The sequence below is a fragment of the Furipterus horrens genome, unplaced genomic scaffold (genome assembly GCF_987537825.1).
Source record: "Furipterus horrens unplaced genomic scaffold, mFurHor1.1.pri manual_scaffold_4, whole genome shotgun sequence".
Taxonomy (NCBI): Eukaryota; Metazoa; Chordata; class Mammalia; order Chiroptera; family Furipteridae; genus Furipterus; species Furipterus horrens.
The window spans coordinates 162197302-162212963 of NW_028327174.1; the positions used below are offsets into that span (position 1 = coordinate 162197302).

General features: G+C 36.4%; 1 protein-coding gene across 1 annotated transcript in view; it reads right to left on the reverse strand.

Annotated features, from left to right (window-relative positions):
- PRUNE2 (prune homolog 2 with BCH domain) overlaps positions 1–15662 on the reverse strand; it is a 260827-nt gene that overhangs the window by 113059 nt on the left and 132106 nt on the right. The gene's annotated exons all lie outside the window — the stretch shown is intronic.

The window sequence follows — 15662 nt, forward strand, 5'->3', positions numbered from 1 at the left end:
CTTGTTCTTATTTGTATAAGCTGGTTAAGGCATTTTAGTAGTACAAAGTCCACTGAGTCTATTAAAACTGTATTACCCACCATATTTTGAAAACACAGTCAGACAGTATATGTTCTCATTCTTTATAGCTAAAGAAAAAGCCCTTTTGTGAAAAGATTTTGTTAGAATTAAAACTATGACAATATATAAACAAATATGTAACATATATACATACCAATATAATTATCATTTAAACCAACAGTACATTGCCTAAAATAATTCAATAAAGCACTGCTTCTTCATTAAGCACTCTGTTTAAATGCTTTGCCTCATTCTCATTTGAACTGAGAAAATGAAGGCTTAGGGAGATTACTGATTTCACATGGCTCTTATGTGTGGAAAACAGGACTCAAACCCAGGTTAGTCTGACCTCAGAGCTCATGTTCCAACCTCTACGTTATTCTTGAGTGGGAAAATTTTCATCATCAAAGATATGACGGATTTCATTTTTAATTTAATAAAGAGTTATTTGCTACTTCATTTATTCTGTTTAGTATTGATTCTCCCTTGTTACTATACACAAGCAAGCCACATCCTTGATTTTAACAAATGCTACTAATAATGTGCTGCTTAAAAATTTTGATGATCCAATATTATCATGCTTTATGATCAATTTCTACTTTCTCATCTACTTTATAAAATATAAATGCTGGCTGACCATTAACTTCTATATATGTCAACCTAAAATTGAAAACTTGCCCAAAGAATCTGCTATAAAGAATGTTGTGATATTCTTGCAGCAATATATACTTTTAAAGGTTGAACACAGAAAACAAAAGCAGGAGAACTGGCATAATTACTGGTTATCCAGAGTTATTCTAATGTACCAAAGTTTTTTCTTGCTCTAATAGCTTAGATACACACAATGGAAGAATCCCACTTTGTCATTCAGTATATAAAAATCTCATCATCTGAAAATGCTTCCAACATGACTTTGCTTCTGTTCAAAAGCCCAAAGAAAACCAGGAATTAGGATTGCAGGGACCAGATAGGGAGACAAAAGAGGCAATTGTTTACTCCGACAGTGGGCATTTTAATAGAAAAAGCCTACAGTATCACCATCATTTCAAGCAAAGTCTTCTTGTAAGGCACAACTATTAAAGACAAAATTAAGTATCAATCTGCAGATGCTTCAATTTAGGTCAAGCATGTTGTAAGTATTAGAGGAGAAGCAAGAGTCTTTTAGGCAATCACCTTTGTAAGGCCATCACTTGGGTTCTGAAACTCAAGTATAGAAGGGGAGAGCACATGTCTATTGAAAACTGAGCATCCCAGTTTTCATGTCATAGGACAAATATCTATTACCTCCTATAACCATATTATTAATGAAGAGACAGAGATACAGAGGAAAAGTGTACTGGGAGATAACTCATCTGAAAGCAAAGGCTTGAGTTAAGGACTTCTTGAAATGGAGTGGGCTGGTTTCAGATCAGCCTGAAATTAAGTGTGTTGAAGTCTTGCCTCATCCTCACTATCTCCATCATAGCGAATCAATGTTACATCAACAGAGTTGCCCTGGAAAAGATGCTTATATGTACTGTATGTACTTCATACAAGAGTGGTTTTAAGCAGACTCAGAACTAGTTAATACTAGATTGAATGCTTGTATGTGGGGAGGTACACAACCAATTAAAGACAAATAAGTCATCATATCATTAAGTAGCTCAGACTAATCGAAGGACAGACCCATAACCATCAAAGCTTTTCCATACAGTATGGATTTAAGGACTCAGTGAGAAAAAGTCTAGACTGTTGTTCTGCCTAAGGGCCCCTTTTCTGTTTATGTGTGTTTATACAGATTCTTATACGGAATGAATAACTTAGGACCCATGCATAATGGAAAGTCCTCTCATTAGGCATGCTTTATTTTTGAAGTGGTAGAACCTGGGCAACACTCAAGCTATAGAATAATAATAAAATATTTCCATAATTGTGTATAGATGTTTTTAAAAAATCCCTATTGACTTGCTTTGAGCCATGAGCCTGAAGACTTATGGCTTTATTTATTTTCCTTTGTAAAAATAAATCATCTAGTTTGAACAATATTTCAAGAAAGCAGGAGACCTTCCTTCCTCTCTGGGTACCTCTTTCTGATTTATGAAAACCACCAGTCAAGTCTCCAGAGTGTTGCTGCCCGTGCACACACACACACGTTTGATTTTCCTAAGCTGTGTCAATATTAACCTGACCAAATGAAGATCACACTGTCTCTTTTGTTCCTCACGCTCCTCACACAGGGAGCACAATATGGCTCTTGTCAGAGGTGCTTCATCATTTTGGCTCAAGGAAACTGCCAGTACAGTTTGGGATTCGTTCTTTGTGGGCAGATATCCTGATGGGTCTAATGAAGCCTTTCTGCTGACAACTCATTTGCTAAAAATATCCAACCATCACCAAGTTTAAGTGGGGAGTATGATTGTGTCCCCTTTGCTATGAACCTAATAAAATTAATTTTTTGAAGTCTATAAAATATATACTTAGGCACACAGCTCTCACACTCATATATGTGTTCTTGCTAGTTTCCATGTGCTCACTGATAAACTTTATGACATTCTTAAATTGGAATATAATAGGGTAAACACCAATCTTAGCTCACACGCAGAGCCAACAGTCTGTGTGTGCCATTTGTTGCAATCTAAGCTAATTACCAGAAACCCCCTCCAGAAAACAGATATACTCTGGGGTTTGTGGTTTTATTTTTATTTGGAGAAATCTGTATGTGGGGAGCTTAAGGAATTCATTTTCAGGTAAGGACATTGTCATGACTCTCTTGGTTGCAAGTTACAGGAACATTAACTCAAATTGGTTTAAGAGAAAGAAAGAAGGATCTGGAGAGCGTTCTTGAAGAAGCAAAGGAAGAACTGGGCGACAAGCTGGGAGGAAGGCAGGGGTCGCCAGGGTTATGATGGCCACCTGGCTTCTCTGTCCTCTTTCTTGCCTCCTTTCTTCTCTGCCATGTGGTGGGAAACATGGGCAGTCACAGTTCCAGTGTGGACTTCCCATTTTAGTCATGGCCCACTCCCTCTTGGTTTTGAGTTTGAAAACCCTGGAGAAGAAATTCTGCACCAAGCAGTTGAGGTGGACTGAGAAGACCAACAAAATACAGACATAGCACGTGTTGTAACAAGAGTGATGGGTAAGAGTTATTTCCTAGAAGAGGGGTGCTGAGCAGGTAAATCCATAGGTGTTACACCCTAGATTTCAAGAACAAAGGACTAACATGCACACACACGTGCACAGGCTCACACACATATGCACACACATTCTAACACCTACACACACACACACACACACACACACACACACACACACACACCCTCATGTAACTCCCCAAATTTCCATTTCATTCCCGGCCAACAAAGTCCAGTCATAGGAAGACTCGGTGCTTGGAAAGATAACCTCAGGGAGGTAATTTGGTTAACTTTCATTTTAATGGCAATTTGCACCCAATTAAAAAGGATATTAAGAAGAGGAATGACAAAACAAATCTATAGAAGTGTCAGGCTTATAAAATAAAAATTATGCTGAATCAATCAAAAGTATATAATGCCATCTAATCAAGCCAGGATAAAAAGTCCAAGCCTGCTTAATTCTTCATCCTTTCAGGTCAACGTGCAAGATTCCCTTTTTGGGCCCCGAAGTCTTCAGATGCTCAAATCTCCACCCCAACTGTCAAATTTTTGTTGCTATTTGCACCATACACATAAGGCATTCAAATGCTTTACATACAACTTAGAAATAACCTATAGGCCTTTCCTACAAGGGAGAGTATTTGAGCTAACTCTGCTAGAACAGGAGTTGCATATATAAATGTATATTTATATATATATAATCATTTTATACAAGAGTTATTCATAAAAAGACTTTAAGCAGGCTAACTACAGAAAAAAAGGTGAAATTCATAAGAGGTGAAAAGAAAGAACTTTGAACATGGTTTCTCAGCCTCGGCACTATTGACATTTTGGGCCAGGTAATTCTTTATTGTGAGTCTGTTCTCGGCATTGTAGGCTGTTTAGCACCATCTCTGGCCTCTACCCACCAGACGCCAGTAGCAAACTCCTTCCCTAGTTGTGAAAATCAAACATGTCTCTAGACATTGTCAAATGTTTTCTGGGGGACAAAGAAGCCCTAATTAGGAACTGCTGCTTTAGCCCTGGCTGATGTGGCTCAGTGGATTGAGCATCAGACTGTGAATCAAAGGGTCGCTGGTTCAATTCCCAGTCAAGGCATGCACCTGGATTGCAAGCCAGGTCCCCAGCTGAGGCATGGAAAAGGCAATCACATGTTGATGTTTCTCTCCTTCTCTTTCTCCCTCTTTTCCTCTCTCTCTAAAAATAAATAAAATCTTAAGGAAAAAAAGAACCACTGCTTTAAAGAATAATAGTAGGAGAGTCTTGCAAACCTAAAATACCATTCATATCACACTCAACTTTTTAAAAAACATTATAGCATAAAGCAAGACATCATAATTCTGTTTGTTTTAAGAGACAGGAGACCTAAAATATAAAATCATGAATGGAGAGCATTTACACAATTATTTAGTACTAACTGGTCAAATATTTCTTTTTTCTAAGCTGGTAAAATATTTAAAGTTTCCATCAATTGTCTTTTAGTTTATAGTGGTATGCTTATAAAGTAAACAGATTTTTAATTATCTTACACAAAGGAAAAGTAGAATTATTTAAAAGAAAGAGTTAGGATTTTACTAAAACATCTACTTCCTATTTCAGGGAAATGAGGTTTTCCTAGGTATTTTCCAGAGCTTTGTTAGACTAGAAAAATTGTATCAGTCCAAACTTGCTTTAACTTCATATGGTAACCCTAAAATATGGCAGCTATTTGAGGGCAATGCAACATGCCTGGGGCACTGCAAGTGTTCAATGAATGGTTAGCACCCTTGACTGATAACAGGCGACATGAAAAAATTTATTAAAATCCATTTCTGAGTCTTAATTATCTGACCCTGTATGTCTGTATCACCAGTTCTCAACCCTGGCTGTACCTTAGAATAACACAAGGAGATATTTAAAAAATGTGTGTGTATATATATACGCACTAATACTCCGACCCTATCCCATGAGATTTCAATTGAACTGGCTTAAGGATGACGCCTGGGCGTGTATGTTTTTCAGAGTTCCAGCTATTATTCTAATGCACAGCTAAGGTGGAAAACAGAGGTCATATTGGTATAAAAATATTTTCAATTCATGCTGTGTAGACAGTTTCTGCATCAGTAATTCTTGTTTCCATTTACTAATCATTGAGTGAACTTAAATAGTCACTGGGGAAAATGAAATTCCAAAAATATATGTTCACATCTTTTTTTTTTTTTTTACAGTAGCCAAAACTCCCTTCAAATGAGTGATAAAAAAATAATAATAATAAAGTGCTTAAAAGTATGGGTTTGAAATCTGACAGCCCAGGATTCAAATCCTATCCCCTTACCCTGTTATCTGTGCACCTGTAGACAAATTACTTAATCATAATTACCTACTTTATAAAATAAGATAATCTATAACACGCTTATAGGATCTCTCCCAGAGTCAGCCCTCGGTGCCCGGGAGCTCCCACGGTAGCAGCTGCAGAACCAACAGCTACAATGATGTTAACAGTACATTTATCTGCCAATTAAGAGCATTAGAAAGTACCCATCCTTAGGTACAGTTTAGAGATGACCTTTTTACCTTATGTATATTGGAAAAAGTCATTTTCTATTTAAGATTCTTTTGTTGAAGCCCGTTGTTTCAATTATGTAAGCTCTGCAATTTTTTTTTTACCCTAAACCCTAACCCTACCCCTACCCCTACCTCTTCCCCTACCCCTACCCCTACCCCTAACCCTAACCCTGCAATTTTTGATTGAAGGAACTATCAGGTTTAGCAAAAGAGCCTGACAAATTAGCCAGACAGTGTAATGGTCCAGACTGAATGGAGAAACAAGTTCTTCCTCAGGTTCTGCTTTTCCTGTGCGGTCACAGTGAATCAATGGGTCTCAAACTTTAGCCGCATCAGATTCACCTGGGGGTGCTTCTGGAAACATATCTGGGCCCCATTCCCAGGGTCTGTGATTCAGTAGGTTTGGGGCCAGTTGAGAATTGTCATTTCCAGCAATCTCCCAAGTGATACTGATATGGCTGCTCTGGGTACCATACTTTGACAATGACACTTTAATCCAAAGCAAGACATTTTACCTCTCTGGGCTTCAAATCCCTAATCCAAAAAAGGAAGAGTCCATTAAAGCAATGAAAACTCCTTGCTTGTACTTCCTCTGACCCTTTAAAAACAGAGCTATAGAGCAGAAGCCTTCTGCCATATGTTTTTCTTTATATTAGTCAAGAGGATTAGGACAAAAAGTTGGTTAATTAAAAATTGGGCCAAAGAAGAAAATTGTTTAAAATAAATGTTTTATTATATTAAAACGAGATAGCAATTTTATTTTACTCCAAGTGTACAATTACACATCCATTTATAATCTCTTCATAGAGGGTCAAGGCCTTCTAAAATATTTCTTGAGCATGGGTCTATAGGAGCTTCCCAGTGTGCATAAATCATATATAAAAGTACAATTTTCAATTTCTAATTTCAGTGCTGATTGTGGAACACACTTTCTGAGTAGCAAGATATTAGCCAATGCTGTAGAGGCCATTTCAACCATTTTGAAATGAAAACAAAAGGGGTGTACTAATAGTGAATATGGAAGGAAATGTTGAATATTCTTAACATCTTTCTCTCTTGAAAAATGAGAAATCCAGAGAATATAGGACTTATCTAAGAACGGTGCAGGGTTCTAGTATGATGGAGGAAATGATTTCAAACTGAGACTATACCAATGAAACAGTGGTTTGGAACTACATTTTGTTAGTCACCAAAGCAAATCTTTACTTGTGGAAAGAAGTCAAACCTTTATACAGGCACACCTCACTTAATTGTGCTTCACAGATGTTGCGTATTTCACAAATGGAAGGCAAGATCTCAACCAGCAAAAAGATTACAGCTTGCTCTATTGTGATTTTTGCTTAACTGCATTGTTCTGGAACTGAACCCACAATATCTCCAAGGTATGGCTGTACCCAGACACCCCTACACCCTCGTTACCAGCAAACATATCCAGTCTTCTAAAGAGCCCTGGTATACATGTTTCTGTCATAGAAAATTGGGCTTAGACACATCCTCTGAGAAAAAGGGTGACTGAAAGCTTCTCTCTGTCAATCCTGTTCTAGAACCTCTAAGACCCGCCCCCCCCCACATATTTGGTTTGATTGTTGACACAAGTTTTTAATTATTCTGTTTTTGTCGCCTTTCATTCACCCTAACTTCAGAATCAGGCCACTGCTAAAGCTTTCTTCTTTCTTACACAGCTGCAAAGACAAGCAACCCAGTTCTTTATAGTCTCTTGTTAGCGAGCCCAACTACCTAAAGAACGTGCAGTACTTAGGTTGTGTAGTTTGTTTGTGTCGGGCTTTTTCCTCGGGTTTGGGATGTTCATTAGTGAGGCTCAAGGAGCATCTCTTTCCTCCTCCTGGCTTCTGGCATGCCCCTCAAGACAGCTCCTCCGGACATGGACAGAGAGAGGGAGAAGTGGGCCTCCAGTGACCACTGGTCCCTAGACCAAGGCTCCTGGTTTAGAAAGCCTCCATGTGTGGGTCTTTGTTTATGGATCTTCCTGCTTTCCCCATCATTCTCAACTCTGTTTTCACTCTCAGACTAAAATACCATCAATAATGCCAATATGCCCACCAAGTGGCTACAAGTTTGGACAAAGAGAAATTTTCTCCTATTCAAAGAGCTCTGCTGAACACATTGATATCTCATCCGCACCACTGATTACTGAACAGAAATTTCTGGAGAGAAATGCCACATATATATTTGCAAGTTGAGACATTCAGTGGGTGAACAGCATTCTTATTTCAGAGATGCATTTTCTGCATCAAATATGGAAAACCTGGAATATGCTGAGGTTGTCTTTGCTTAGAAAACACTGCCCTTCCACCTTTCTCCTCCCAAATCCTGTTCATCTCCCTCTAGACTTCCTCCTTTTCATGGAGTACATCCTTTAACTCCAATTTCTCTAAATTCCATCATCGCCTCAATCAGCTATATCATTTACAGTTACACAACTCTGGATAAGTTATTTAGTCTGCAAGCCTTGATTTCTGCATCGAAAGTGGGGATAATAATAATACCTACTTAGTTTATTGAGAAGATTAAAGGAGATAGTTGATATAAAACTCTAGCACCAATGCTTAGAATATTGTAAATAGTCAAAACTTAGTTTGAAATAAAAAGAAGAGTTTCATTTGTCAAAGACATATGCATTGTTGTCTGTCCATCACTCCTTCCTTTGGAAACAGTTCTCCTAACTTCACGTGGTTGGTGGGGGTCTGTCCTTACCCCCAAACTGAGCCAGTTGTGGCAGGTGACTTGGGCCAGCCAAACTATCTTCCACCTACTCGGTTATGTAATGGATTCAGAAATAAAATGTGACCTGACATAGGTTAATCAGAACCTTCACAGGAGTTTTGTGAAGCTCTCTCTTCCTCTGAGATCCTGTGATCTAAGTTTGGGGCTGCCCATGGCCGCCTTGGGGAATCACAGACAGAGCTACCTGAGAATGCAGCCAATTTTGAGAAACACAGAGGCATGAGGTGTAGAGAAGAGACAAACATGGATGATATAATTTGACCTGGAGTCCAGGAATATCAGAAGCCAGCTCTACCTCGGATTATCATTTACTAGAGCAATTAGTTCCCTGTTTTTCTTAAGTAAATCTGAGTGGAGTTTCTGTCACTTACAACCAAAGAAATAATGAATAGAGAGACAAATCTACAACTTATGAAAACCTACTAAGTGATTATAATAATATCAGTGGACATTTGCAGAACCAGAGACTGCTCCAAGAAAAAAATATTTTCTGTTAATCATCACGTACTACATTTTAGAAACAGAGCCCTCCCCCCCTTTTATTGAAGAAGTTAGTTTTTTTCCTCATTACTTGTAGTTGGTAGATAGATTCATAATGGCTGAAAATTAAGTCAATGAGACACGAAAAGAATTGGGGGAGTCTACCAGCTGGGTTTCTAGAAGCCAAGGACAAGGAAATAGCAGAAATAACTGGAAGACTGACCATGGAGACCTTAGGATCACTTGTTAGGCTGTACCAGTCTAGAAAGCTATCACTGAACAAAGGCTGACATGCAAAGAATAAACTAAAAGTGCTCTGACACTTAATGAGAAGGTAAAAAATGTATGTCTACAGAGTAACGTTGGCTTTTCTATATATGATCAAAGTAATCTCAATTGATGTTTACCAATTTTACAGCTGGTAGTAAGATAAAAAGTTAGTGGTATCCATTGAATAGATGAGAAAGTTGAGGCTCAAGAAGCTTTAGGAATGTTCCCAATGTCACACACAGTTATTTCACAGTGGAGCAGAAATAGGAACCCTACTTGTCTGAGCTTTGCTCTCGTACAGGAGTACATGCCATCTGTCCTCATTTGAGGTGTGGTGCAAAATCTTATATGAACATGTAAGGAACTTAATTAACATTGTCTTTCTTTTAACGACTTATCATTCTCATATAATATAAGGAGAAAATATCATAAATAAAATTTGGATAGTTGATTAAATTACTTTGCAGGCTAATGGTTTAGTAGAGTGTTTGTGGGTGTTTGAAAACCTTTAAGAGAATTTCTTTATACATTGCTTTTCAGAAACATTGATAATATAAGCACCATGGTGGTAGGCATTAAGAAGATTTGGTGTTGATCTGTGATACAAACATGCACACTGCAAACAAAATTAGGCAAAATGTTATAAAATGTACCTTATTCTATAGATAATTTCTGGTCTGGTACCTAAAAGAAAGGGACGTTCTGGTGTTAACATCTTGAAAGACTACAAAATGAGTGGGAAGTTGCTAAGTAATTTATGAGTGACTTCATTCTTGTGCTTTCCAGTATTCCAGCATCTGAATGGCAGCAGAGGAGGTCTAAATAGAGGGATGGGCAAAAGTACGTTTACACTTGTGAGTACATGAAACACAGAGTTTATTCTTATATTATTATTTACTAATTCTTGTATCATTTTCCATATGAACAATTGCAAACCTGCTTATGTCCACCCTGTATAAGCAATTATAGCTCCACCTAGTTTCCCAATAGAGGTTCTGAGCACTATAAGCCTTCCTACCCTCCATTATGATGCTAGAAAGGTCACGTGTATGCTGCAGCATTGTACTTTAGAGAAAGGTACAGCAAAGTAAGTAGAAAGACTAACCCTATTTCTATTCTCACAGAGTTTAGCTGTTGTCAACAGCAGTGTGGGTCTTTTCATGCGTAGCTGTATCCTTTCTTGAGATAAAACTAAGGAACATGCTAATCTGTAGGCTTACTGTAAATAGAAGCACAAGGGCACCCCTTGTGCCTTCTCTTCCTTATTTAAAGGTAAGAGTCTATAAGTAAACTGCCAGGTTGATGAGTCTAGGAGTTATCAAGCTTTGGCAGTTGGTTGCCTCCAGTCCCATCCTTTCTTGAAAGGGACACAGATGATCACTTAAATCAAGCTCAATATTGAATCCTGGGCAGTGTTTGACTTCACTACTAACATCAGGGAGAGCAAACATCTATATAAACTGCCATAGGGCAACCTATAAGGGTGTAAATTGCAAGACCGTACAAAAATATTATAGGTCCCATAGTCAGAAACCTCACCAGGAGCTATCTATTTTAGTAACATAGCCTCAGGTACAAATTTACATGCAATAATTCATATTCTACCAAATAAATCCCAGGCAAACAGAGTAATGCAAAAACACATTTCCTGCTGTCAAGAAAATTTCCAGCAAAATTAATCAACCATTCATCCATTCAGGCTCTTTGCATACCCTTTTGTCAAAGAGGGAATACTAAGAGATTTCTTTTCTCTTCCTTGCACTCATTTCAATGAATTGAAGAATCCATCAAGCTTGAGTTGATTTATTGAACTGTCTCTTAGCTCAGCAGTACTACTACAGCAAATGAACTGGTAACTTCTCCTAAAACCAGCAGTGATTCGATTCAATAATATCTGATTTATTTAACTCTTTATAATTCCAGATTTAACTTATTCTTGTATTTTAGCTCAAAGCATATTGATTTTCAGTCTATTTCTAAACAGCACAAAATTTTGAGTAAAACATTGCACATTTATATGCATCATTTAGCATTCTGATGGTACTAATCAAAGCACATAGATACTAAGACTTCTTCCTTTGTGAGACTTTAAAAGCACATTAATATTAGGTAATTTATTAAAAGGATTTCTTTAAAGATCTATAGATTTTCTCCAATGCAAACTCTTTGTTCTGGTGGTTAATGTTCAACATTAAATTGAATGACCATTCACTTTGGTTCAAAGACTAAAGACACATAGATTTCTTAGTTTTGTGTTTATCTTCATCATTCTACCAGGTGAAGAGAATCACTATGAGGAGATATTTAAGACACAAACATTATAGAGAAGCCAAACCAACTGTTTAAACATGGGTTTCCTCACCAAACCTTGTCCACTGCGCCCCACGGAGCCCATTTATCACATACCAGCTTTACATTTTTCTTTGTAAAGATATACGACCTTTGCCTATTAGATTTCATTAACGGGGCACCATACAAGGCTCCTTTGCACATGGCAGGAGAGAAAGCTCAACATCCTTGCCTAAAGGATTTGTGGGAACAAGCGCATCTTCAATCTTTGTCCCTGGGAGGCACTTTTAACACCTGCCAACCACAGCACTATCATCAGAAAAACATTTAGAGATTTATCTTCGGGCTGGTAATTATAAGAGATAATTTGTTTGGAGTATGGATAAAGTTGGTCTAGCATAAACAAACTAGAGGCTCAAATTACATGGTGAACATCATTAACTATTGATTTAACCACTGCTAGTCTGCATGCTCACTGACACTCTCTGAAGATGGCAGTGTCCTAAGGGACAACTTTGGCCTAAAACTTCATGGGAACTGAGGAATGCTTTTCAGGGCATGCTCAGAGCCCTCCTGGCTGTCATCATTTCCTTCTTTTGGAGACCCAACTCTAGGTCACCTCTGTTTAGAATTCTGAACATTTAAGAAATGTAGATTGTCATATTTTAGAATTCAAGATACTTTGCTTTGTGAAGATATTTTTAGAAGGATGACATCAAAGTCATCATGTGTCATAGGTTGCTTTTTACTTTTCACAGGCATTTACATATAATATTAGCCCATCAGAGCCTTACAACCACCTTGTGATATGGGTAAAGTTGGCATTTGAGTCCATTTTATAAGTGAGGAAACTGAGATAAAGAGGAACTATGGGTTTCAGGACCTTGACCAAACTACATTATGAGTGGATAACCAAAGGGTATTTCACTCAAAGTGCCGTGAGGCACCAAGAGCAAAGTCATCCCCCTCTTTGAGTTCAAGAAGATAATTGGAGGTAGAAAGCTAAGATATAACTTTGTATACAACCTGTTTACTGTATAGAACACCAACATGCAGAAATGAAAAGGGAACCCAAGGGGTAAGAGAAAAATCTCATGGTCAAATATATGTAAGATATGGGACTACATGCTAGAGTTCCTGGATGGGATATCAACTATATCCAATATAGCTCTGTCTTTAAGTGTCTTACTGTGAAAAGTTACAGCCTCAAACTCCCAGTTTAAAGCAGTGCCCATATACTCAGTAAGTACTCAATAAATGACAAAACTAATATTAATGTCATCATTAATTATGGTAACAAAAAGCTCCACTGAGTCTTTCCTAAATATAGGTCTAAAATTTCTTATCAGAAATCCCTGTGGCCAAGGATATATTTTGGAATTCGGGATTTGTTTTATTTGAGAAAGGTAATATGGTATATATAATGAATATTATGCTAAGCACCCCCCCAAATACACAAATATTTATGCAACAAAATGTATATTGTGGGATAAAGACTATAAATATCAAATCAGAGTTGCTGTTAAAGATTTTCAAAAATCCTAGAGTTTTTCAGAGCTTTTTGGATTTCAGAATTACAAATGAGAGATTATAGACCTGTACTAAATCTCAATAAAATGTTAACTATTAAATATCCATTGCTCAGTGAAAAGAGCAGAGATCATTTCCAATTATATGCTGAGATAAGTTTAGAATTAGGCATTGAAAAGTCATCTGGTTGACCACCAATATGAGTTGATTCAAAGAACAGAGCCAAAGGACATCAAAGAAAAACCTCATTAATATACACTTTACTAATTAATTCATATGGGAGAGTGTCCAAAATTTACATTTGCTTTCTCACTGAAAATACTTAGCTGGTCCCAAATGCTGCAAGAGAAATGTTTCACTTAAGAATAATATTTCATAATCTTTCTGTTTAGTTAAACATTTTATAATTTAAATGAACAATTTTATATTCCATTAGAAATCTCTCTTAACTGGTGATTAAGGTAGGTACCCAAATTTCTTCTAGTTGTGTTGGTTGATTCAAGTTTTTATTTTAGAAAACTTATTTTTATTTAAAAAATAATCCTTAATCCACATCTTACTTATTTATATTGACTTTTCCTGCATTTTTCTAAATTAGTGAGGTTTAAACTCCTTACAAAATGAACTCTTCCTAGTGCTGGGGCCACAATAAGATTTCAAAGCAGATTTCTAAACAAGACTTAATGGCTCAGATTACACTCATAAAAATTTCAAAAGTAATTTATTTATGTGAATGAACCAGAAAATTCCACCTAAGTATAACACATTTGTCAACCATATACAAATATAGTCTATAGATGCTTTATAGGTAGTATTTATTTATTTATCAGTTGGGTTTTTAGATCAGATATACTAACAGTATTAGTTCTCAAATATCCCAAGACTTTTTCTTTATGTGATTCTTCTCTAAACCACAATATTATATTATGGTGTCTCTAGGGTCATCAAAATATATTTAGTATATCACAAAACAAGTGTCATGAATGAATAGGTGCCAGCTAATGGCACCAGCAATAGAGTAATGAAGAAGAATAGAGTTCAGAAAGCATATATAGGAATTTAATATATGACAAGGGTGATATTTCAAACTCAGTGGGAAATGAGTATTTTGACTAGTAAGTGGTGTTAACATAATTCGTATACATCTGAATAAAAAAAGGCTATAATTAAATTCCAAGTAGATTAAAAATCTAAATGTAGAAGAGTTAAATAGTGAACTGTTTGAAGAAAATCAAGGAGACTGTTTATATAATCCTGTACTTGGAGAGCTTATTAAGAACACCCACAAAGCTCAAAGACCATGAAGGCTGCCTATCTGACTTAGAAAATTTAAATACTGCATGTTAACATATCATAAAAAATCAAAAGGTAAGTGGTGGACTGTAAAAATGATCTGTAGTATTTATGACAAGCAAATATGAATCCCTAACATACACAAGCTTTCCAAAAAAATTAATAAAAAATGGCCAACAACCCAATTGTAAAAGGGGCAAAAGAAATAAATTGCAATTGAGAGAAGAGAAAGGTAAATGGTCAATAAACATATTTTTAAAAGTTCTGTGCCATGCATATTAAGAAAAAAGCAAATTAAACACAAATGAGGTACCATTTTTACTATCAGGTATCTAAAATTTTAGAGGGGGAAAAATCTAGAGCTGCTAAGGACAAAGGAAAACTATTCTTTTGGATATAGCTGGTTAGAGTGTGGATTACAACAAAATTTTGGAAAACAATCTGACACTATTAATATTAAAAATAAACATAACTTATGAGTCAAACAATTTGTTTTGAGAAACTATTCTATAAAATAAAAGAAATGCTGTGTAAGTATATACTCATGAGGATAGTTAATGCAGCGTTGTTTCATGGTGGCAAAAGTTGGCAAGAGTCTGATTGTCCCTCTATTGGAACAGTCTCTTCCCATAAAAAAAAAAAGTTACGTCCCAATATCATTTTACATTAAAAGACAGTTAAATAATAGATCTTTACCTGATAAGACTATTGAGAAAAAATGTTCCAGAATAATACATACAGTATGATCCTGTTGTTAACATCAATAATTACATATTCCATAATTTCACACACATATATATTTCCATATATATGTATATAGGTCTGCATGTGATTGTGTAAACATAGCATTTGTTAACTTTAGGTACTTGGGGAAGGCAATTAAGGATGTAGAAGTGCAGGATAATTTACCTAGTGTTTCTTTATATATTTTGTACCATTTTTCTTAGTAAAACAAGCATGTATATTTTTGTAATTTAAAAATGCAATAAAGGGAAAATGAGAGAATAATAAAAAAGAACTATGAGTTTGTTTTTGGTTTATAATGTAGAGTCTGGATCAGATGCTCAAGTTTGTCTAAGTGCACTAATAAGCACTTGCGGTTCTGAGAGTTGACTGAGGCGCCTTCAGCAACTCATTTGTTAAATAGTCAGTTCCTTCTGAACAAAATGCAAGTCATTATCTACCCAAACAAGAAAAAAAAATCTGCAGATGCGTCTTCTATGCCTAGTTCAGAGGCTGTGTTATAATCATTTATTTCATTGGCAAATATTCTTACAAAATTGAAACTAGGCAAACCAAATATTCCAAGGTCAAAGCAATAAAGGGGGATGAAGTTAAAGC